The sequence below is a fragment of the Physeter macrocephalus genome, chromosome 1 (genome assembly GCF_002837175.3).
Source record: "Physeter macrocephalus isolate SW-GA chromosome 1, ASM283717v5, whole genome shotgun sequence".
Classification (NCBI taxonomy): domain Eukaryota; kingdom Metazoa; phylum Chordata; class Mammalia; order Artiodactyla; family Physeteridae; genus Physeter; species Physeter macrocephalus.
Window position 1 is genome coordinate 82647718 of NC_041214.2, and position 23216 is coordinate 82670933.

A 23216-nucleotide genomic window follows, 5' to 3' on the forward strand; every position below is an offset into this window, starting at 1 on the left:
ATCAGAGCAGAAATAAATGAAATAGAAACAAAGAAAACAATAGCAAAGATCAATAGAACTAAAAGCTCATTCTTTGAGAAGATAAATAAAATTGATAAACCTTTAGCCATACCCATCAAGAAAGAGAGAGGACTCAAATCAATAAAATGAGAAATGAAAAAGGAGAAGTTACAATGGACACCGCAGAAATACAAAGCATCCTAAGAGACTACTACAAGCAACTCTATACCAATAAAATGGACAACCTGGAAGAAATGGACAAATTCTTAGAAAGGTATAACCTTCCAAGACTGAACCAGGAAGAAACAGAAAATATGAACAGACCAGTCACAAGCACTGAAATTGAAACTGTGATTAAAAATCTTCCAACAAACAAAAGTCCAGGACCAGATGGCTTCACAGGTGAATTCCATCAAACATTTGGAGAAGAGCCAACACCCATCCTTCTCAAACTCTTCCAAAACATTGCACAAGAAGGAACACTCCCAAACTCATTCTATGAGGCCACCATCACCCTGATACCAAAACCAGACAGAGATACTACAAAAAAAGAAAATTATGGACCAATAACACTGATGAATATAGATGCAAAATCCTGCACATTAAAATGATCACACACCATGATCAAGTGGGATTTATCCCAGGGATGCAAGGAAAACACTGATGAATATAGATGCAAAATCCTGAACAAAATACTAGTAAACAGAGTCCAACAGCACATTAAAATGATCACACACCATGATCAAGTGGGATTTATCCCAGGGATGCAAGGATTCTTCAATATATGCAAATCAATCAATATGATACACCATATTAACAAATTGAAGAATAAAAACCATATGATCATCTCAATATATGGGGGAAAAGCTTTTAACAAAATTCAACACCCATTTATGATAAAAACTCTCCAGAAAGTGGGCATAGAGGGAAGCTATCTCAACATAATAAAGGCCATATATGACAAACCCACAGCAAACATCATTCTTACTGGTGAAAAACTGAAATCATTTCCTCTAAGATCAGGAACGAGACAAGGATGTCCACTCTTGCCACTGTTATTCAACATAGTTTTGGAAGTCCTAGTCATGGCAATCAGAGATGAAAAATAAATAAAAGGAATACAATTGGTAAAGAAAAATTAAAATTGTCACTGTTTGAAGATGAGATGATATTATACATAGATAATCCTAGAAATGCCACCAGAAAACTACTAGAGCTAATTAATGAATTTGGTAAAGTTGCAGGAGACAAAATTAATGCACAGAAATCTCTTGCATTCTTATACACTAACAACGAAAGATCAGTAAGAGAAATTAAGGAAACTATCCCATTCACCACTGCAATAAAAAGAATAAAATACCTAGGAATAAACCTACCTTAGGAGGTAAAATACCTGTACTTAGAAAACTATAAGACACTCATGAAAGAAATCAAAGATGACATAAACAGATGGAGACATATACCATGTTCTTGGATTGGAAGAATCAATAATGTGAAAATGACTATACTACCCAAAGCAATCTACAGATTCAATGCAATCCCTATCAAATTACCAATGACATTTTTTACAGAACTAGAACAAAAAATTAAAATTTGTATGGAGACAGAAAAGACGTCAAATAGCCAAAGCAATCTTGAGGGAAAAAAACGGAGCTGGAGGAATCAGACTCACTGACTTCAGTAATCAAGCTACAGTAATCAAGACAATATGGTACTGGCACAGAAACAGAGGTATAGATCAATAGAACAAGATAGAAAGCCCAGAGATAAACCCAAGCCCATATGGTCAACTAATCTATGACAAAGGAGGCAAGGATATACAATGGAGAAAAGACAGTCTCTTCAATAAGTGGTGCTGGGAAAACTAGACAGCTACATATAAAGTAATGACATTAGAACACTCCATAACACCATACACAAAAATAAGCACAAAATGGATTAAAGACCTAAGTGTAAGACCAGACACTATAAAACTCTTAGAGGAAAACATAGGAAAAACACTCTTTGACATAAATCACAGCAAGATCTTTTTTGACCCACCTCCTAGAGTAATGGAAATAAAAAACAAAAATAAACAAATGGGACCTAATGAAACTTCAAAGCTTTTGTCCAGCAAAGGAAACTATAAACAAGATTAAAAGAAATTGTATATTAACGCATATATGTGGAATCTAGAAAAATGATACAGGTGAACTGGTTTGCAAGGCAGAAATAGAGACACAGATGTAGAGAACAAACACATGGACACCAAGGCGGGAAAGTGGGTTGGGTGAATTGGGAGACTGGGATTGACATGTATACAGTAATATGTATAAAATAGATAACTAATAAGAATGTGCTATATAAAAAGTAAATAAATAAAATAAAATTAAAAAAATAAATACCTACGTCATGGAGATGCTGTGAGGATAATATAATATTTGTAAGAAGCACCAGGCTTAGAGAGCACCTGGCCCTCAACAGATGTCAGTAACTGATTCATTTGTTCACTTTTCATGTCAAGCACCATTCTGTGATATAAAAGCCAATAAGTCACAGTTCTTGCTCTGTAATGAGCAATTTCAATAATATTTTCCCCATTTTTATTCCAATATCCAATTAAAGTACATTTTTCCCACTTTTTTTCCCTGTTACCTCCTGAGTGTTTTCTAGCTAGAGTCAGGGGAGTCTGACTCTTTCCTTTTCCCACCTCTTGGGGCCACATGCAAACACCTTCCTCTGGGTTCATATGGAGGACTGCACTCTGTTTCCAAAAGCACTTACCACGTCACGTTGAAGTTATTTTATTTATACGTCAAGCAATAGTTGGATGGATGAATGAATGCTTTCCTTTGTCCTGTAGTGTCTTACTGCTTCCTCCTTTGTCACCATAAATCTTTATTTTACCTCTCCGTCCAGTCCCTGCTATGACACCCTCTCTGTTTCTTTCCTTGATCCCCTCCAAACAGAAGAAATTTTCATTCCTCAATACTCCAAGAGTACTTTATTTGAACTTTTTGGGGGACCTCAGGGTAGTATGGGAAAATGCGACCTTGAGAATTTGTTAAACCTGGGGTTTGCTATTGGGTTCAACCTTAACTAGCTGTGTGTTCTTAGGTAAGTAAGCTTCTCTCACTCTATTATTTCACCAGTAAAAGAAGGGAAAACTATGTCTATTTCTGAAGAGTATTCTAAAGTTTAGAAATAATGCATGTTCAAAGGACACGCCACATAATAGTTGTTCATTGGAGGGGAGATATTATTTCAACCTTGTTTTGTATAATCTAGGTAGACATTGTGTCTTTTTCTATTATGAAAGATCCACGTCGACCCTATTTCAACATTGCTCACACTGCTCATGTAGCGCAAATATTCAACACATGTTTGAATAAATGAATGAAAAAAAGATAAAAGAAATTCCCCAATGCCGGTGGCAGAGAAAGGATCCTATACACAGTCTCTGAATCTCAGATGACTAGCTGAAAATCCCCCTCTGGAGATGAGTAATATAACAAGTGCCTGCCTGTTAGGGGATCATTCAAGCTTCCTATTGCTGCACAGAAAAAAAAAAAAAAATAGGGCTGAATGGCACAGCCCTCTCATATTGCTGTAAGAACAGGCAAATATTAGCATGATTTTAACTGAAATGGACTGATTGTTATTCACCAGCTAGTGACCAATTGAGATTGAGTCTGCCCAAAAGAATATTGCAGGGGTTTGGCTTATGGGATAATACAGGTTATGGTATCTATGTGAAGGCATACGCCTTCCATTTTGATTAGATTTTTGGAGGCTGGAAGCTGGTAAACGTGTTGTTAACTACTTACAAGGCTAAGTTAGAAACATAAAGATAAGTTTCTCCTGTTTACGTGCAAAGTTCTTGTCTTCAAATTTCCTGCTGTAGTGAAGTGTCAACATTGCATAATAACCATCCTCCAAGACTTTATTAAAATCCTGACCTTTGCTTCAAAGCTTCTGTTTGGAAGGAGAAAAGTAAGGAGAGAAAATTAGGTCTTTTCTAACAGTCTCCAGGAGCTTTGGGCCATAGGCCAAGAAGACTCAGGCTGTCGTTTGGAAAACATGTCTTTGTCCCTCACCCTGTCACTCATCTAGATCCAGTCTCTTGGAGGTGCTGGAGAAGCATCATTGTGAAGACAAGTATTCTAAGGGAGGAGAAGCCAGTCTTAAAGGAGAAGCAACTGGGAGGTTGGGGTGTTTTATGTAAACATAAAGAGTTTGTTTTGAACAAGTGAAATTTGAAATGTGTATGAAACATCTAAGAAGAGATAGTAAGGAGGCAATAGTAGTGGTTCCTACTCTAGATTTAAGTTTGCAAGTTTTTATCACATAGATGTTTGAGATGAGATCCCCTAGGGAGGGACTAAGTACACCAAGGACTGAGCTCTGGGACATTCTAACTCTCGGAGGTCACCAAGAGGTAAAGGATCCAATGAAAGAGTCTGGAAGGGAGCAGCAGAAGAAATTGATGGAAAACAAGGAGTCAAATAAAAAGGAGTTTGGGGTTTCCCTGGTGGCGCAGTGGTTGAGAGTCCGCCTGCCGAGGCAGGGGACATGGGTTCGTGCCCCGGTCCGGGAGGATCCCACATGCTGCGGAGCGGCTGGGCCCGTGAGCCATGGCCGCTGAGCCTGCGCGTCCGGAGCCTGTGCTCCGCAAGGGAGAGAGGCCACAACAGTGAGAGGCCCGTGTACCGCAAAAAAAAAAAAAAAAAAAAATTAAATTAAAAATAAATAAATAAATAAAAAGGAGTTTGAAGGAGAAACTAAACAACTGTGTCTGATGCTGCTAAATAGGTCAAGTAAGATGAAGACCACAAATTGACCACTGAATTTGGCAAAGTGAAAGTCATTAGATACCTTAACTATGGAGTATTAGGGACAAAAGTCTGACTGGACTGGGTTCAGGGAAAAGCAAAATTCTGAGGCCCCCTTACAACTACTGCAAAATGATTAAAGATAACCTGAAAAAAGAAGTAGAGGTTAGTAGCAGAGGGAAGAAGAGAGTAATGATGCTTTTCCAAATATTCAGTCAATTTCAAAATATTTTTCTGAGCATTTCTTACACACCCAATACTGTTAGGCACTGACACCAATGAGTTTGCAGCCTCATTCATTCATTCACTTAGGCCACAATTGTTCATTGAATGCCTAGTATGTGAGTTTTCAAACATTTTTAAATTGTTACAATAAAATTTTGCCGTTAAGCAAATTTAAAAAAGGAAAATACTCCCATAATTCTGACACGTTAACACTTTCCACATTTCTTTCAATTACTGACCATGTTTTCATACCTTTTATACAACCTGACTAACTATATTGTAAGCCTTTTCCTTTGTAGACACAGTTTCATAATCTGTTAATTATGACAGCAAATACTTTATTGTGTGAATATACAGCATTGGTTATCTAACCATTTGCATTCCCAGTTACTTATGTTGTCTTAAAATTACAATATTTAATACTGTGATGACTTGTCTATATGACGTCATCCTCATTAAACTATGAGTAGCTCCTCAAAGTGAAAGACTATATGTGGTTCAATTCTGAATCACCAACGTGTTCCTGGCACAGAGTAAGGACTTCTAGAAAGCACATGAGACTGTCTAGTTGGGTAGTTAAGAGCAAGGAGACTGCCTGAGTTCTCATTTTGCATTCTCTTCTTGTAGGCTTGTGGCCTCGGACAAGATACAACTTCTCTATATCTCATCTATAAATTGGAGATAATAATAGTACCTTATAAATTATTGTGAAAATTAGCTGATACATGCAAAGTGCCTGCTACTTTGTAAGCACATGTTATAAAAGTGTTCAATGAGTGTATCATATAAGAAGAAAAATTGGATGCCCTGAAATATATTTAATGAGTGAATAATACAACAAAGAACAGTTTTACTTCTGTTTCATACAATAAACTTTTTAAATTTTATATTGTTTCCTTTTTGGCTTAATAACAATGTTGTGAGCATGTACTGTGTGCCAGATATCCAGAGACAAATAATTTCTCAGGATTAATTTCCATAAGCGATATCAATAAATGAAACAACATGAACATTGCTACAGCTTCAATTATACTGTGATTTTCCCTTGGGGAGTTAAACCCTTTGAGGGCAGGGGCAGTGTGTGAGTTTTGCACTGAATTAAATCCTTTGAGGGCAGGGGAAGTGTGTGAGTTTTGCACTGCTGTCCATCTTTAGCTGGTACCTAGAGATTGGCACCTCCTAGTTCCACCTACTAATTCATGAGGACCTTTTCTTCTTTCCTTTTTTCCCCTTCTCTTTAATTGCTTACTTTGGATCTCAATTTCTTGGATAAATAAATAAATACGATTCAATTAGGTAACTCTAAGAGCAGAAGAAAAGTCTTGGAGGTGGTGAAGTAAAGCATGTGTGAAGAGACAAGTCAACTTTGTAGATAGCTTTTGTTAGGGAGTCCCAGAAATGGGGAAAAGTGATGAAGGGCTTTGCCAGTCAGGAAGAAATCGTGATGGACTAGCCATAGAGAACAAGAGAAGGTTCTTGAGCAAAGGAGTTGACAGTCATTGTAAAGTTTCTCAGGATGACTATACAGACTACCATCTAGAGTGTTAGAGGGTGACTGAGGGCTCTCTCAGAAATCTGGAGAAACGGGAGTGAATGAAAGGGAGTAATTCTTTTGAGATTGCTTCTATAATGATTATTTCATTCATTCACTCATTCAGTGCACAGGTACTGAGTGCCTACTTTGTGCCAGCCACCTTCCTAGGCACATTGGGTATACTCCAGTGGAAAATACAGGTTCCGTTTTGCTGTCCTGAGCAGTAGTTTGTTCCCATGACTGTCACTTTTGTAGCGGAGAGGAGCGCCAGACCACCGAGATTGAGTCTGTTTCTTCCCGTCGCGCTCTGGGCTTGGCACACGATGGGGGCGCAAATCCTGCGGCCTGAATTGATTTATGGCCTTGGTGCAGCACGAGAGCCGGAAGGAAAAGGCGATCTCGATTGTGAGACCAGGATCCTGCAATGAGCGCAAGTGTGCGTCTATGTGTATAGCCGGGGGCGCAACTCCCCAGAGCGCCTGGCATCGTGCCAAGCTGCAGGACCCACGCTGTCCCTTCCTGCGCGGTCCAGCCGGCACAGGCGGTGGCCGGGCGCCGAAGGGCCTAGCGCAGCGTCTTGCCGGCAGCGGGCCGGGCGCCGCTCCTTCTCGCCGCCGCTCCTCCTCGCCGCGGGCGGGGCCGCCCTCGGTGCCGCCCCGCGGCCTCCGCTCCAGGAAGCCCTGAGCGCTGGTGGCTGGCGAGGCGGCGGGTGGATCGGGAGCCGCGCAGCGCCGGCCAATCGCGCAGCGGCAGGGGAGGAGCCCCAAAGGGGGAAAAAAGAAAGTGCGGCGGAAAGTAAGAGGCTCGTTGCGGGAAGATTGGCCGGATCCGGGTCCCCGGGACTCTGCTTTGGCCAAGCGCACCGAAAGACGCGGTGCTGGGCGATCTTGCACCCATCCCCGCCGCTTTCGCTGCGCCCGCTCTGCATCCCAAGAAAGGTGAGTCTCGCGCGGCGATGAGGGCTCGGGGGATCACCGATCTACAGAATCTCAAGGTGGAAGGATTCTTACACATCGTCTCCTTCAACCCTATTTTACAGAAGGGCAAACTGAGGCACAGAGCGAGGCAGCGGCTGGGATAGATCACACAGCTAAGTTAGTGCCGTGGGCAGGACTCGAACCCACTGTCCAGAGTCCAGTCTTTGCTTTGTAGGCATTTAAGTAACGCAGTTGTGTGAGGGCTGCGCGTCACTGCAGCCCTCTCCCAGCTCTTTAAGGGATGTACTCCGGTATACCCCCGGCCTTGGTTTCTCGAGTGCTGCTGTGAACGGTGAGGATAGAAGGGGGCAGTGTGTCCCAGCGTTGCCACCGGGTACCACGTCGTTTCCAGCTTGGACCTGTGACAACCTGGGTAAAGGCTGCTTGCAGCCTCTCTTTCTCTTCCCCTGACCTGTTTTCTCAGGAAGATGCCCCGCCGAGGGTGTCCGTCAGACTCCTGGTAGAGTCCGTGGAGAGGTGAGGGACGTCCGGGTGCCAGTCACCTCGTTTGGTACAGTGCCCTCTCCAGCCCCGGGGGAAGCGGGGCCGGTCGTCCTGTGGGAAATAGGATGCTTCTCCTACAGGAATAGCTGACCTCACGGAGCCATAGCCCCTCTCACTTCTAAATCCTGTGAGGGAACAAGGAAGCTGAGTTAAAGAGAAAAATCACAAACCCAAAAGCAAACTTCTGCCGTTTCCTTTAAGAGCCCGTTCCCAGTCTGTCTTGCCTCCACCCGCTGGTTGTGAAATTGTGAAACACCGATAGGTTAGCTACCAGCTGAGGAGAAGGATTTACCTGGCCTTCACTCCAGCTCTGCCACCTATTAGCCGTGTGAACTTGGGCAAGTTATCCAATCTTTCTGATACTCAGTTTTGTTTTGTTTTTTGTTTTTTTTTTCCAGCCATAAAATGGAGATTTTCACGGTCACAATGAGCCCTTAGGGCACTTGGGAGGATGAAACGAGATAATTCAAATAACATGCTTAGCACAGTGCCTGGCTTGGCACCTGTTCACTTTGACACTGATGGCAACAATTATAAATATTACTGCATAGTAACCTTGGAGACAGTGGGTTTTTAGGAAGCTGAATTTTCAGATGAGTGACTTTTTTTTTTTTTTAAATCTAGATGTTGTGGTTTTTTCTTCTTTGGAGTTTGAACAGCTCTTTTACAGTGTTTTCTGAATGCCCTCTACATGTGACTTTGATCGTAGATGCTTGACTTGGTGTATAAAATGTTTCCCAGTGATGCCAATGCCCTGCTAGTTTTTAGGCCAAGCCTCAGGTCTGTGAAACTTTGATCTGAGGCATCCTTTACTGGCAAAGAGGGTCTTGAATTTGATGAGAGGTAGAAGGACAAGAGGAGAAGTTGCAAGTTGCATCTATGTCACAGACTGTTCTAAGCCTTTTATTCCCCCCGTGTCAGGTCAGACAAGCAGCTTTATATTTCTCAGCTAATATAGGAAAACAACAAGATTCCCGTGTATTTCTTTTGGATTATACAGTGATGCTGCTAAATTCAGTCCCTTTTGGACACAAACTTACCTCATATAAAAACAAACATCCACATGTGCCCTCACTAGGCTTCCTTTATTATTGGCATTATTGGTATTTTAAAATGAAATAGTGTCCTTTACATACCCCCACCTAGCTCGTAACAATTGATTTTATTCTGATTGACTTCATACCGTTTTTACTATCATCTTCTGGCTATGCCGTAAGTCCCTGAACTGAGCATCCAGTATTTATAGTTGGCTGCCTGCTCCACAGTCCATCACATATGCCTGTGTTATTGATGTATGCAGAGCAGGGGTGTGATACACCTTGAGGAAAGGAAAGAGTTCGGTGGTACCCTCTTAGGTAGCTCCCGCACCAGACATTTGCAGAGGATGGGATCGCTTGCTTCCGTCAGCCTGCTCCGTGTGCATGCATTGTGATGAGCTAGCCAGGATACATCTGAACGCGTGCCTGAGAGACTGGGGACTTGTAGGGAAAAGGAGAATGTTCAAAATAAGGTCAGAACAAGAGGATGGGAGATTGAAAGCTAATTCCTTTTAGTTCTGGTTTTTTTAAAGAAAGGATACTCAGTTATACCCTTTCTCCTTATAGAGATTATTTGTTATCAAATATATATATATAAAACTTTAAAATTTCCACAGTGTATTCCATATATATTATCTTCCTTGTTACTTGCAATAGCCTTGAGAGAAGGACATGGGGACATATTAATAGTGGAAGGATAATATAATGATACGATAAAGTATGAAAAAACCTGGTTTTGTCATCAAATTCAGATTTCAGCTCTAATTCCTATGTAGCTGGGTAATACTAAGCAATTTATTTCACCATTTAGAGTTTCTGTTTTATCCAATCTAAAGTGAAAAAAAAATGCTTACCCCAAGGATGCGTGTGAGGATTAAATTAAGTAGAATAATGTAAAGTACCTGTAGTGAGTAGGTGCTCATTAAATGATATTTCTTCTTAGTTGATCTCAGTTTATTGAAAGAAAATTGAATAAGAGTCAGAGAAATGAGAAGTTGCCCAGGGTCACATGGTTCATAAATTTCAGCCTTGGGAATACAGATCACAGCTTTTGACTTCTAGTTAAGGGCTTTTCCATCACACCCTGTCGTCTCTCCAATGAGATTTTTAACAATTTACTTCTGTTGTTGGGTTGACCTTATTTGTTTGGTGATTTCAGGGTATCCTTTTTGTCCCAAAGAGGATATTTCCTTGCTAAGAGAACTATGATCTGTAGAGTTTAGCGGGGCCAGCTCTCAGGAGAGGAAGTTTCAGGGTGATGATCTCTAAGGCAGCCTGCCTACTGACATGTGTTTGAAGTAATGTACCTTCAATTCCTAGGAGTAAGGGTACTATGAAGACATAAAGCTTAGAATTATGTCATGTTTTTCTTCCTGTTCTGAGTGGTTTCTTCTTTCTGCCATCCTCGTGCTAATATGCAGGCTGTTAAGAAGGTTGAGGAACAAATACCATGAATGACCATACTATTTTTCTCTTCTTTTGCCAATTCCAAAGTCAGAAAGGATGGAATATAGTGAACAGTGTACAGAGGCAGCATTCGCAGGAAAGACAACTGCTGGCTGGTGATGCCGATCCTTGGTCTGGAGTTTCAATCCTCCCTGTGGAAACTGACGGCTGCAGGCTTATGCAGGAAAATGAACAGATCTGTTTCCGGCCCAGGCAATGGGGCCATTTATCTGCTGAGACTTCCCACAGGCCTTTAGGTTTCTTTGCTTTGCAGCAAGCAGACAGGCTTGCAAAGGCAGTTTGGGGAGAAACGCTGTGCTCCTTGCGTTTGGCCTTTGGAAGCATATGTTTGCTTTTGCCAAAAGGTAGGCAGTCAGTGGCATCTTACCTGGCACAGTTAGAAAAGCAGAATGTAGCTGGAGAAAATCAGAGGAAGAAGCAGAAAAAAAAAATAAAGGTTATCTCCAATATACACACAGTTTCATTTGTTGCTCAACTTTGTCAGGCTTTTGCTGGTGACACAGATGTAGGATCTGTTGAGTCGCTATTGTCTTGCCTGTGAAATATTAAAGAGAGCCACCTACTGTGCTCTTTGCTCATTTTGGAAATTGTTCTGTGGGAGAAATAAAAACCCCAAAGAACCGGAAGTTTACAGAACATTTGGTATCTTATATTTTGGGGGATTAAATCAGGTTAGCTACTGATTTGCTCTTTTTTTTTTTTTTTTTTTTTTTCTCCTTTTTGAAAGTGAGAATGCATGGTTTACACTGACGAGGTTGTTAGGAGACCTTCTAGCCTGACCATGTTCTGCCTAGCTCTAGCAGCTGTGGCAGTGTGGCGTCTTAGCGTCTGGAGGGTACCTCAGGCAAGTTACTATGTTGAGATGTGCCTCGGTCTCCTCAGCTGGGAAACAGGAACACTGATGCCTACCTAGAAGCTTGAGTCTCTTTCTCAGTGCCTTTTTCATAGGAGGCGTTTAATGAACATGAATTCTTTCTTCTTCCATCAGTTCTTTCAGTTTATTAGTCTGTTCAGTTGTGAAAATCAAAATTTAATAGCCTCCCTTTAGTGAACTCCATCATGGCTTGTACTGAGAATTTACATCTATCATCTAATTCAGTCCTTGCAGTAATCCTGTGTATTTCTTGAGGCAACTGAGACTCAGAGAGGTTAAATAGCAGGACCTTATCGCGTAGCACAAAGCAAGCACCAATGCTGAGACTCATCTCTGCATTTCATTTCAGAGCTAGGAAAGACCTGAAATTGTGCAGCCTCTGGACTAGAACTGAGGACCTGAATTAGGACCCATGACCCACCCATCCCCATCCTGTCTTTCTGATCCTGGTATTCTCTTGCCTGTGCCTGGGAAGTCGCTTTACCTTTGGGCCTAAAGTATGAGACAGCTGGTCTAGTTCATCTCTAAGGCTCTTCTGCTACAATACATTGTTATTTTTTTTTTTAAGATTCCTTTCAACTCTGAAATTCTATTGCCACATCTCTTTGTAAAAGTCAAGGCTAAAGATTGAAAGGGGAATAAAGAGAAAATACCCTGATTGTATTATGCCAAGAAATCTATTTTCTGGTTAAACAGAGGAGGGCAAGGGAAATCAGCATTCATTGGTGCATGTACTTCTGTCATTTCATTTAAGCATAAAAATAACTCTCAGATCCATATTATTGTCTACCTTCTGCAGATGAAAGAACTGAGGTTCTGAGAGACTTAGAGGATTGCCCACAGTTATGCAATTAGTGAGAACTGGAATGTGTGTGCTTGAGCACAAAGCTTTTCAGTCTACTATCCCATGTTTACTAGACACCACAGCGTAAGACCTGAGGACTCATATAACTAGATCCATAAATGTCCCCTCCCTGTGTCCTCACACCACCTCAGTTGCTATCTCCTTTCCCCTGCTTTCCTTCCCAAACCTACTACTCAGGCTCAATGGGCCCAGCCACTCCGCGGCATGTGGGATCTTCCCGGACCGGGGCACGAACTCATGTCCCCTGCCTCAGCAGGTGGACTCTCAACCACTGCACCACCAGAGAAGCCCTTAAGTTTCTTTTTTAACTGTGGGCCAGTAATTTGTCCCTTTGTATTCTTGTCCAAGTCCCTGATTAGCACCCAAGCAGCTGAGGGCATGGTTTATCCTCCCCCATGCCTAGCACAGTGCCCTGTACTCAAAAGGTTGAGTTAAATAGATGATGGATTCATGCTGTGTCAGGTACACCCAGCATTGGCTTTCTAGTTTTCTCATACTTTACCATATCATTAATTATTTCAAAGGCCATCTCTACAGACTAATAAGGTAACTTTATTTTATTTTTTTTAAATTTTGTGGTCACAAAATCAGACAAATGATAAGGAGTCACAGACTCTAATAAGATTGAACATCACTGGATCAATTATAGAAAAAGACATTTTTATCCCAATAATACAGGAGATTTTGCAGCAAACACAGTGAAGGATGACACTGAAGTTCATGCTTGCATATACTGACAGCAAGGCCAGTGTCAAGTGTCCTAAATAAATTACCTGACAGACAGTAGGAAATTTCCAGGGAAGTGGGCAGCTGCAGTAAGCTTCGATCTCACTTTCTAAAATCAGTGAAGAATTCATACCAGTCCAGCTATTATTTGATATAATTGGACATGAGGACAGGTGACCTTTTATGTCTAGTTTATATGTAGGAGATGCCTGTAGTTTCTTCCTGTCTGACACATAAGTCCTTATGATTACACTGGCTTCCTCTTTTCCCAATCAGTGCTAAAGGCAACAGAAAAGAGAACCAGTCATTTCTGAAAGTGTTCTTTTCATAGATAACATAGTTCCTTATGCCAGTTATGGTTAGATGCTATGGTGACCTAAAATTGTGGTTGTGTAACATCATGGGCTTTAGCATCTGACCACCTTCCCTGGATTTGACCTTAGACAAGTTATTTCGTCTATCTGTACTTTATTCTTATCATCTGTAAAAAGGGGATAATAAAACCCATTTCATCCAGCTTTCGGTAGGTGTCAGTTAGGTGCCAAAACATTTGTTAAGAGCCTGGTACATGGGGATTTTAACCTTCATTATGATTAACAACTACAGAGATATTCAATTGCATGCCCAAATCAATATTGGATTAGAAAGTAGAAGACCTAGGTTCAAATTAACAGTTTTTGTTTTTTTATAGAATTTTGAGCCCTCAAAATGCTTGTTATTATATACGCACATGCACACAAGTATTTTTTTCTTACAATAATCTGAGGTAATCAAAGTAATTGTTCTCAACACCATTTTACATCCCAAGTCTGAGAGGCTAAATATTTTCTAAGGCCACACAGCCAGGGAATAATGGACTTGCACCCTAGATTTCTAACTCCAAGGTTATGCTTTTTCCCCCTCAATCATTCAGTGCAACAGCCCTGGTACTGGTTAGTGGCTTTTCCTTCTCTAAGAGTCCTTTTTCTAACCTCCAGAGTGAGGAATTTGGACAAGGTCCTCTCTAAGGCACGTTGTTCTATGAATCTGTGCCTGGAAGGTAATGACTTAGGAGACACCATGAAAAGCTAAGAGTAGATCCATACTCTTAGTTCTACAGAGGCATCCACATGTCAGGCACGTGAAGCATCATAAAATCCAGATACCTGTCAGCCAACCTTGACCTCAATGAGAATCACAAGTGACCACTGCATTAGGAGTCACATCCATAAAGACACTTTCTATGTCCTTAAGGATGTGATTCTGCTACATTCCCACACCTGAAAACTGTTTTCTCCCTCTGGATCCAGGTTTGGGGGTGGGAGGAGTAAACAGACACCTGGGTTAGGCACAGTGACATTTTTTGTTTGGGAAATAAAAAGAGAGCTTTTTTAAAAAAATATAAAGCAAGCTCTCTATCACCATTAATTACCATAATCTTCTACAAAGAAGTAAAGGGATAAAATATTTAGCTTTAATTTGGACTGTAGCGTTATGAGTGCATATTTTCTGCTTTCTTCTTTTGAGCTAATTTAGTGCCCATGGAAGAAGCTAGACTCTCATTGAAATAGATATAGGGGTTTTTTCCACTTAAAGAAATGATGGACACTTGAGAATGATAATACACACTAAATAGCTCTTTTCTGGAAGGTTAGACTTCAGTTTGCCAATTACAGTGTAAGACAGTAGCAGGGTTTGGGGGTTGAATGGATAAAGTGGGTGGTGACAAGTTGGCTGGCTTTGAAGCCAGAGTTGGGATTGAATCCTAGGTACTGCTTGCTTATCCTGCCCAGACTTAGTTTCCTTTTCTGTAAAATGGTAATAAGCCCGCTCTAGCTATCTCCTGGTTAGACAGACCTCTATATCTATATCTATTCCCCTCCCCACACCTGCCATTCCTGATCTCACTTACCCTGCTCAACTTTTTCTCTTGTCCATAGCGGTTGTCACCTTATCAGCTTCCACATACTATTTAATCAATTTGTTTAGCCTGTCAACTGTTCAGTGTTTAGTTTAGCCCCACTAGAGTGTGAAATTCACAAGGGCAGGGACCTTTGTTTTCCTCACGGCTGTATCCTGGGTGCCTAAAATAGTGTCTTAGCAAATAGTATCTGCCTAAATGATGCAAGTAGCATCATGAGTAAATGATGAAGAAATAAAAGTATAGATGTCAGTATTATTTATCCTCAAAGAGTAGAAAGAAATATATAAGGAAATGAATTATATAGATATATAATATTGAAATAAAAATTTGTTATATATACACACATATATATATATATACACACATACACATACACATATACATATATATGTGGGCATATAATTTAGAATAGTGACCATATATTTAGAATATTGAAGTATAAATTTATGTGTATGCATATGTATGTGTGTAGATGTAAGTGTGTATATACATACATTTAGAAGTTATCCAAAATTGCCTTGGGAGGCAGAGGTGTTAAGGTAATTCCTTGCTGTTGGATTACTAAGAATAGTTTGGGAGAGATACAAAAAAAATATATATATATATATACATATATATGTATATATATGTATATATATATATGTGAATGGACAACAAACAAATAAACAGAAGACATACAAGTGATTTCAGGGTAAGAAATAAGGGGCTGAGATTAAAACAGTGACAACAACAACAATGTTGGAGGCTGTGGAGGAGAGGCAGTTTTAAATAGGGTAGTCAGTGATGACACCTCTGAGAAGGTGATGTCTGAGCTAAGAAAAAAAAGCCTGAGAAGGAGCCAAGGTCGATCTGTTCATGGTTGAGGTGGCAGGGCCTGGTAAGAGGGAGAGGAGGGCTGGAACTAAGGTTCTAAGATAAGCAGGGGCTAGATCAGACTGGCCTTACAAACCAAGGTAAGGAGTTTGGGTTTTATGCAAAATGCAGCAGGAAGTCACTGAAAGGACTAAAGTAGAATGATGACCAGGTTTGACATATTTGGAACCTCAAACAGAGAGTGAAGGAGAATGGAAGAATTCATTTCTAAGATGAAGAGGTAAACTGTGCTGACCTCATGTAGGTTCCTAAGGACAAATGAGAAGACAATTCATTCTCATTGATCTGTCATTCATGGCCTTTCTTTCCCATTAGAATGTCCAACAAAGCAACAACAGAAAAAAGCAGGCTAAATAGGCAAAATCAGATTCCTTTTCTTTTTCTCAAACGGTATCATTATTTTTTCCAAATGCACTAAGTAATAGATGGATATGTTAAGTGCTGTTGTTCAATTCAATTCAGCTGGAAACTTTACCGTTCTTGTGTAGGTGTTTTATGTAATCAGTCCCCCAAAACACTGGACCTAGAGCTATTTCTTTATGAGATTTTAGGTACCAGTTTCTGAAATCTGCCGTCCTGAAGAGTGAGTGTGTGAAAGGCAAATTTAATTCCATATTAGATCAATTTCTTCTTTCTGGCTCTAAAAGTCTAAAAGGTGCCTAACTCTTCTCTCAAGAGGTAGAACTCCTCCATGAAGTCTTTACTGACACATGCATATGCAGGCTCATACATGCCTCGTAATAATATAAGCTTTACAAATATTAGCTTGTCAAAATCTCAGAATAAGTTTAAGAGAGGCAGGTACTATTATAATCACCATTTTACAGAAGAGAAAACTGAGCCCAAGCTCACAGAGGACAGTAGAGTCAGTATTTGAACTTGGGCAAGCTTAACCACTATACCATACTGCCCTGTGATTGTAAGAAGTGACCCTGAATATTTTGTTTATCTCTACTAGTCCCACTTCACGGTTCCTCCTGTGAAGGAATAGTTCAATAAATGTATTGAATCAGTGAATGAATGCGTGACCCTTTAAGTTGCATTATTTCATTAACATATAGTAGTAAACGTGTGGGTTTTAGACTGAGATAACCTGGGCAGGGTAATGCTACTTACTACCCCTGGGCTATAGTAAAATTACTTCACATCTCTAAACCTGTTTCCTCGTTTGTGTTATTGGCATAAGGATATAGAACTGTTTTAGGATTAAATATGTTTATAGAGTACTTAGCAGAGTGCCTGCAATTTAATTAATGCTCAGTCCACTTAAGATATTTTTATTTTTTGAACTAAAACAACCTCTCCAAACATGCTTACACTTACATACTCCTTCATTTTTCAGTTGTGCTAGTTTTATTCCCTTCCTTTAATCAAAGCCAAAAATCCAATCATATAATCAGTGATGTTAATTTTGTTCCAGGATCCATTCTGGTACCTTGCCCTCAGCATGGCACTCCTGTAGGTAGAAGGGCCAGTCCTGGGGAACTGCATGGGGGCAAAGGTGCTGTAGGACCGCCCTGTTTCTCTACTCCAAACATCCCTGCAAGCAGCACAGCCCATCCTTCTCCCCAGCCAAAGCTGGCTTGCTGAAAAATTATTTTATATTCTAGTGGTGGCCCCAGAGCATTCTGGGTGACAAAGGAAAAACAGCCGAAGACTCAAATTTTGTCCCAGATAACACTTAATGAGGCTAATTTACACAGCTTGCCGGATGTTTAGGACCCCTTCTAATCATAATCACTGATACTGATCCAGTGCTTCTTGTGTGCCAGGAGCTGTGCTGAGTGCTTTATTTTCATTATCTCATTCAATCCCATTTCCAACCTATGTGACTTAAACCAGGGGGAAAAATTAGAAAGCGCCACAGTTGCCTCCCTGTGTGTATTGGGGGCTGTGATGATGAAAACAAGTATTTCTCATGTGTGTTTTTCTCCACATTTTTCTTCCAAAGCAAACTGTACAGGGTTGTAACACCTGTAGAGTCTCCAGGGACCTTCCCTGCCGGGAAGAGATGCTTGGCAGAAAAATGAGGCAAAGGCTGTGTGGGGAAGGCAAGCAGCTTCATTCTAGTTGACAGTTTATTTTGCCCTGGAAGAAGCTGGCAACAATGAACTCAGTCCTATTTTGTTGGCAGCATTTACTTGCTTTTTTGTAAGAAACCAATGTGGTGCTGATTTACAATGACTGCTATTTATTTATTTATTTTTTGCTTTATGAGATATTTAAAAGGTGTAATTTTTACTGTCCCACTTCTCCCAGTTTGATGATTTCCTTGGAGGAAAAGTACACACACACACACACACACACACACACACACACACACACACTCACACGAGAACAGTGCCTTAATCATAGTTGACTCTCACTACTTATTTGTTGAATAAATGCATGATAAAAAATAAAAATCCTCTTTTTTTCTGAGAATGGGAGCTACTATGGGATTTTTTAATGGTGAAATTTCAATATGTAACTTTCTTTTAAATTTTTTGTTTTAAAAAATAGTTTCTGAGGGGGATTATTCTAAAATATGTAGCATTACTAAATGTTGGTGATTCAGAACAGTTTACTGGAGTGGACTGTAATTCCTTTAGAATTTATTAAGGTAAGATCATTTACCTATATACTAAATGGCCCCAAACTGGTATACTTTAAATTTGTGTAATCTGATTTTCATAAATTTTCTGTCCACTTTCTCTTTCATTGTCTGCTATTACTTCTTGCTTTCAGCATGTCTTGCTCTAGCAGTTATCTATTCTCCATACAATTAGCTGTTTCTGCTTTATTGTGGACTATGGAGCCAGCTAACGAGTTTTATTAGAACCATGTGTAAGATAATAAAAAGCGTTGGATTCGGATTGGAGAGGCTCTTCTCTAAGGGAAGAGAATGGAAAGGTAAAGTGGCTCTGGAAATAGTCTCCATATAAGTGAGGCTACACCATACACAGTAGCATTGGGTTTTCCTTACCTGTGTTATTAAAAAGGGAGTAGTTGCATGGATAATTCATTTACTCTTTTGGACACTAAGCATTTTTTGAGATCCTTCTGTAGTTAAGACACTGGTGAGATTTGGAGATTAAAATACAATCACACTGGGCTTCCCTGGTGGCGCAGTGGTTGAGAGTCCACCTGCCGATGCAGGGGACATGGGTTCGTGCCCCAGTCCGGGAGGATCCCACATGCCGCGCAGCGGCTGGGCCCGTGAGCCATGGCCGCTGAGCCTGTGCGTCCGGAGCCTGTGCTCCGCAACGGGAGAGGCCACAACAGTGAGAGGCCCGCGTACCGCAAAAAAAAAAAAAAAAAAAAAATGCAATCACACTAACACAACTCCAGAAGAATAAGAATTTATAGATCATTGTGAAAGATAAGATGCACCAGAGGTTGTAATACAACTTATATAATATTTGGATTAGTCTAAGAGTATATAACAGAACTTTTAAAAGATATGTGGTAAAATATCTTGATGTTTCAAAGGAAGAGGCAACTGTGTCACTCAGGAAGGGGTTGATGAGGAAGTGGTATTTGAAGTGAATCTTGAAATGATGGACAGGCAGGTTTTGGACATACATTGGTGGGGAGGAGTGACGTATGAGCTAGGGTCCGACCAGGGAAGCAGAAATGATATGGATGAAGGATATAGAATGTGGAATTTATCATAGGGATTCGTCTTACAATTGTGGGAGAAGGTGGGCAAAGAACACCCCAAAAGGGGACAGTTGGGAGTCACTAAGGACCCTGAGAAGGAGCCAGTGAGGAAGTCTGTTGCCCCTTGCCTGTGTTAGGTGGGCAGTCAGGAAGAAATGCTGGAAGTGAAATGGAAGAGATCAACCTAGGGACAAACTGCAACCCTTAACTATCTCTGTCTGTATCTAACCATACTGTATGGGTGGCCTGCAGAAGGTGCTGGTGCTCTTAGCCATGGAGCTTCCTACTTCCCTGGCTTTGGGCCTGAAGAAGTTGAAGGAGGGGATCTAGCAGGAGCTGAAGGCGGCTGGCTGCTGCCCCCATCTAGGAGGTGAGCCATCAGATCAGCAAGAAGGTGCATGAGCTGCAATAGCACCCAGGGGCCTAGACAGACCCTCCCAAAGCAATTGCTACCGCTCTACTTCTCCCCTCCAGATCTCATGCACATTTCCCTGCGGTCAACCCTAACTCAGAACCATGCAGAGAAGGGGATTCTGGAAAACATAATTCCAGTTGAACTAAGTTGACACAGTTAAAAACCACAAGTGATACTACAGATAAAGGGAACGGGGTGAAAACATAAAAGTGAAGGAGGAAATCGGGTGTCTTGCTGGGGCAGAGCCCAGTTTGACCAGGAGATGGTATATGAGCCCTGAGGTCATTGAAGATCAGACTTTAAAAGGGTGAGCAGAGGCTGTATTTTGAGGACCTTACATACTCTGTTGAGCAATTTGTGTTTAATCCTGTAAGGCAGGGAGAAGCACTGAATATTCTTGAGCAAGGGAAGGGTGTAATCAGACCTGTGTCTTAGACAGGTCTGGCAATGCAAAGCATTGGAACTTCGAAAGGGGATAGGCAGGGCAATTAATGAGCATTATAATAATCCAAGGAAGAAACTTTGCATTCCCAGAGCTCTCTTCTATTCTCACCGAGGGAGGTGACTCAGAGTCATCATAAGAGGTTGTTCAGGACCATCTTGGGAATAAAAAAATATTTGTGTACATTGCAAGCCAAGCCAATTGGATCTAGGGCTAATATTGTCAGCTATAATATCCTTATGGCGTACTTAGATCACTGTTCTTTAAAATCCCCTGATGCTTCTGCCTGTGGTATGTGAAGAGCAAGAGAAAGTGTATATGTAATTGGAACACTGACTGAAATGTAATCGGCTTACGAACCACGTCAGTGTCATTTTGAGATCCTATAAAATAAATATTACTTGTTTCACTTAGTAAAATAATGCTTTTTGGTTTTACTGAGTGGTAATAGGAGTGTCCCCATACGTTGGTCCAGTGCCTAACAATCTGCAGGTTACTCGCATGTCCATTATCGCATTTGATTTAACAACAACTCTGCAAGGTCAGTTTGGTCTGAATTAGTATAAGTGAGAAAACTGAAGTTCAGAGGTGATAACCATCAAGCGACCACTTAGCCCCTGATGATTCAAGAGCGCTCACTGCAGTTCCATAGATTCATTCAGTGGACAGCTTTCTATCACTCATCCCTTCATCTCACTCAATGCACCACTGCCTGATCATTTTCTTGGGACACATCTCTGGTTCTGCCGTGTCCCTGTTCTAAATCTGTCCTTAGTTTTTGGACTTCATTACCTTTAAGGTCTGCTCCCACCCAGAGAGCAGGCCCCTTGTAACCCAGGTGTTACAGTTCCAGCTGTCTGATTCCTCACCCTCTTGCAGGATTTTTACTGCCTTCCCTTAAAGTGCAGAACACCAAACACAGGGCAAAGAGGAGAGCCTTCTTTACAAGAGCATACCTGAGCAGGTACATTAGCATCCCCGGGAGATCCACACAATCTTTGAATTAGACCATTCCATAAGTCTTCCCTGACAGTGCTTCTAAGCACATACTCCTGAATGTTTGAAAATCGTATCTCCTGGCTTTCTACTTGTCAAAAGACAGCAGCGCGGTCACTTGTCTTGACTTATCTAAAACACACACTTATACCCAGTGCTGTATCGCTGAGATTTCAACAGTGAACAGCAAGTGAATAAGAAAGCTATAACCTCCATTCAATGCACCCCTGCAATGTTTTGTCCACTTAGAGGGGTCCCTATGGCATAGCAAGTTAGGGTGACAACTTCAGGTGCTATACTTTGGGACGTCTAGAACTGTTGCTGTTATCAATGTAGAGACACGGCTCAGGGGAGCAGGAAGAGGCATACAGGAATCAAGCTTTCTAGTTGCCATTAAAAGAAGTACTTTTTTTTTTTATTGCGGTACTCAGGCCTCTCACCGTTGTGGCCTCTCCCGTTGCGGAGCACAGGCTCCGGACGCACAGGCCCAGGGGCCATGGCTCACGGGCCCAGCCGCTCCGCGGCATGTGGGATCCTCCCCGCCCGGGGCACAAACCCATGTCCCCTGCGCCACCAGGGAAGCCCAAAAGGAGTACTTTTAATGGTTCTCTGAGAATACTGAATCGTAGGGTTGAGAAGACTAAATTGCTGGCTTTGCCAATAGGCTAGAAAAGGATGTCCCTGGTTTAGTCAGTCAAACCTGTCTATACCTGGCCTTCCAAGTTCTAGTACAGTGTACTTTCTACTATAATATGCTGCTTCTCCTGCTTTGGTTCTCCCCTGTGAGAACTGCCCTCATTTCTCTCTACCAAACAGGTGGGTTTTCTGTTTCCTGAATTTGCTACAGTGTGTAGGGGAAAGTTTAGGAGAATTGAAGGCTAGACTTCTAGTAATGAAAAAATAATAATATCCAAGAAACTGGAGTGCTTTCTATGTGCTAGGTGCCTTATAAAATTATCTCACATGATCCTCATACCTCTAATTCCGTAAGACATCTTACTGACCCCATCCATGAATAAGGAAACTGAGACTCAGCATGGTAAAGAAGCTTGCACAGCTATAGAGGATTTGAGGCTAGGTCTGTGTGACTCCAAAGCGTATGCTGAAGCCATGTGTTTTGATCCACTGTGGTGCGGTGTCCCCTCTATGTCAGGGACCCATCCCATTGCTCACACGCACATGAGAATCTTGTAAACAATCTTTAGTTACTACACTGATCTGTCCGACAGTTCCCCAGAAACCCAGCTTGGGTGAGCTAGCCCACTGGTCATTGGAGTTTCTGACCTCTTATTGCTTTCCATTCTCCTTTTTCAATTTCCTCTTAAGCCTAGCTAGCATAGGAGCTGCATTAACCAACAGAGGCCAGTTCTTCCCATTTTAATGGCATTTTCATTTTCTCAGTATGCTTTTCTCACTATGAGGTTTGGAGGGGCGAGTAGAGAGCGCTATGGAGACATGGAAATGATGTCTCATATACCGGAACCACTGGGTTAAATGTCCAAAGGTGTCTGCAGAAGAGAGAGGCACGTTCCTGACATGGTTCCAGAGACCTCAACCAGGACAAGTAGGTAGAAATTCCAGGGGATCAAAGTCCTGCTCAACATAACGAGATACTTCCACAGTTCGGGTCATACGAAAAGTAAACTGGTAATGATTTCACCATCGCTAGAGATATTTAAAGAGGCCCCGTACATCCACTTGGCAAGGATCTTACAGGGAGAATTGAATATCGCAAAAAGAAGTTTGCATCAAAATGATACTTGAGGGCCTTTCCGGCCTTGAGATTCTGTCTTGAATTCACTTAGAAACTTTATCTTGGGAATAAAGGTTTGCCCTTGTTACAATTAACACCAACTAGTGATATCGCCTCCTCCCTCCCCACTGTGCTTCCCCGGTCTGAACAACCACTCGATTTAGGACGGGGA

General features: G+C 41.4%; 1 protein-coding gene across 3 annotated transcripts in view; it reads left to right on the forward strand.

Moving 5' to 3' along the window:
- Positions 1–7371: 7371 nt before the first annotated feature.
- The window catches only part of IL1RAP (interleukin 1 receptor accessory protein), a 124240-nt gene continuing 108395 nt past the window's right edge, over positions 7372–23216 (forward strand). For all 3 annotated transcript variants that reach the window (XM_028492310.2, XM_007102275.4, XM_028492322.2), the window contains exon 1: positions 7372–7508. The gene's annotated coding sequence lies outside the window, so the exon portion shown is untranslated. The remainder of the gene's footprint in view (positions 7509–23216) is intronic.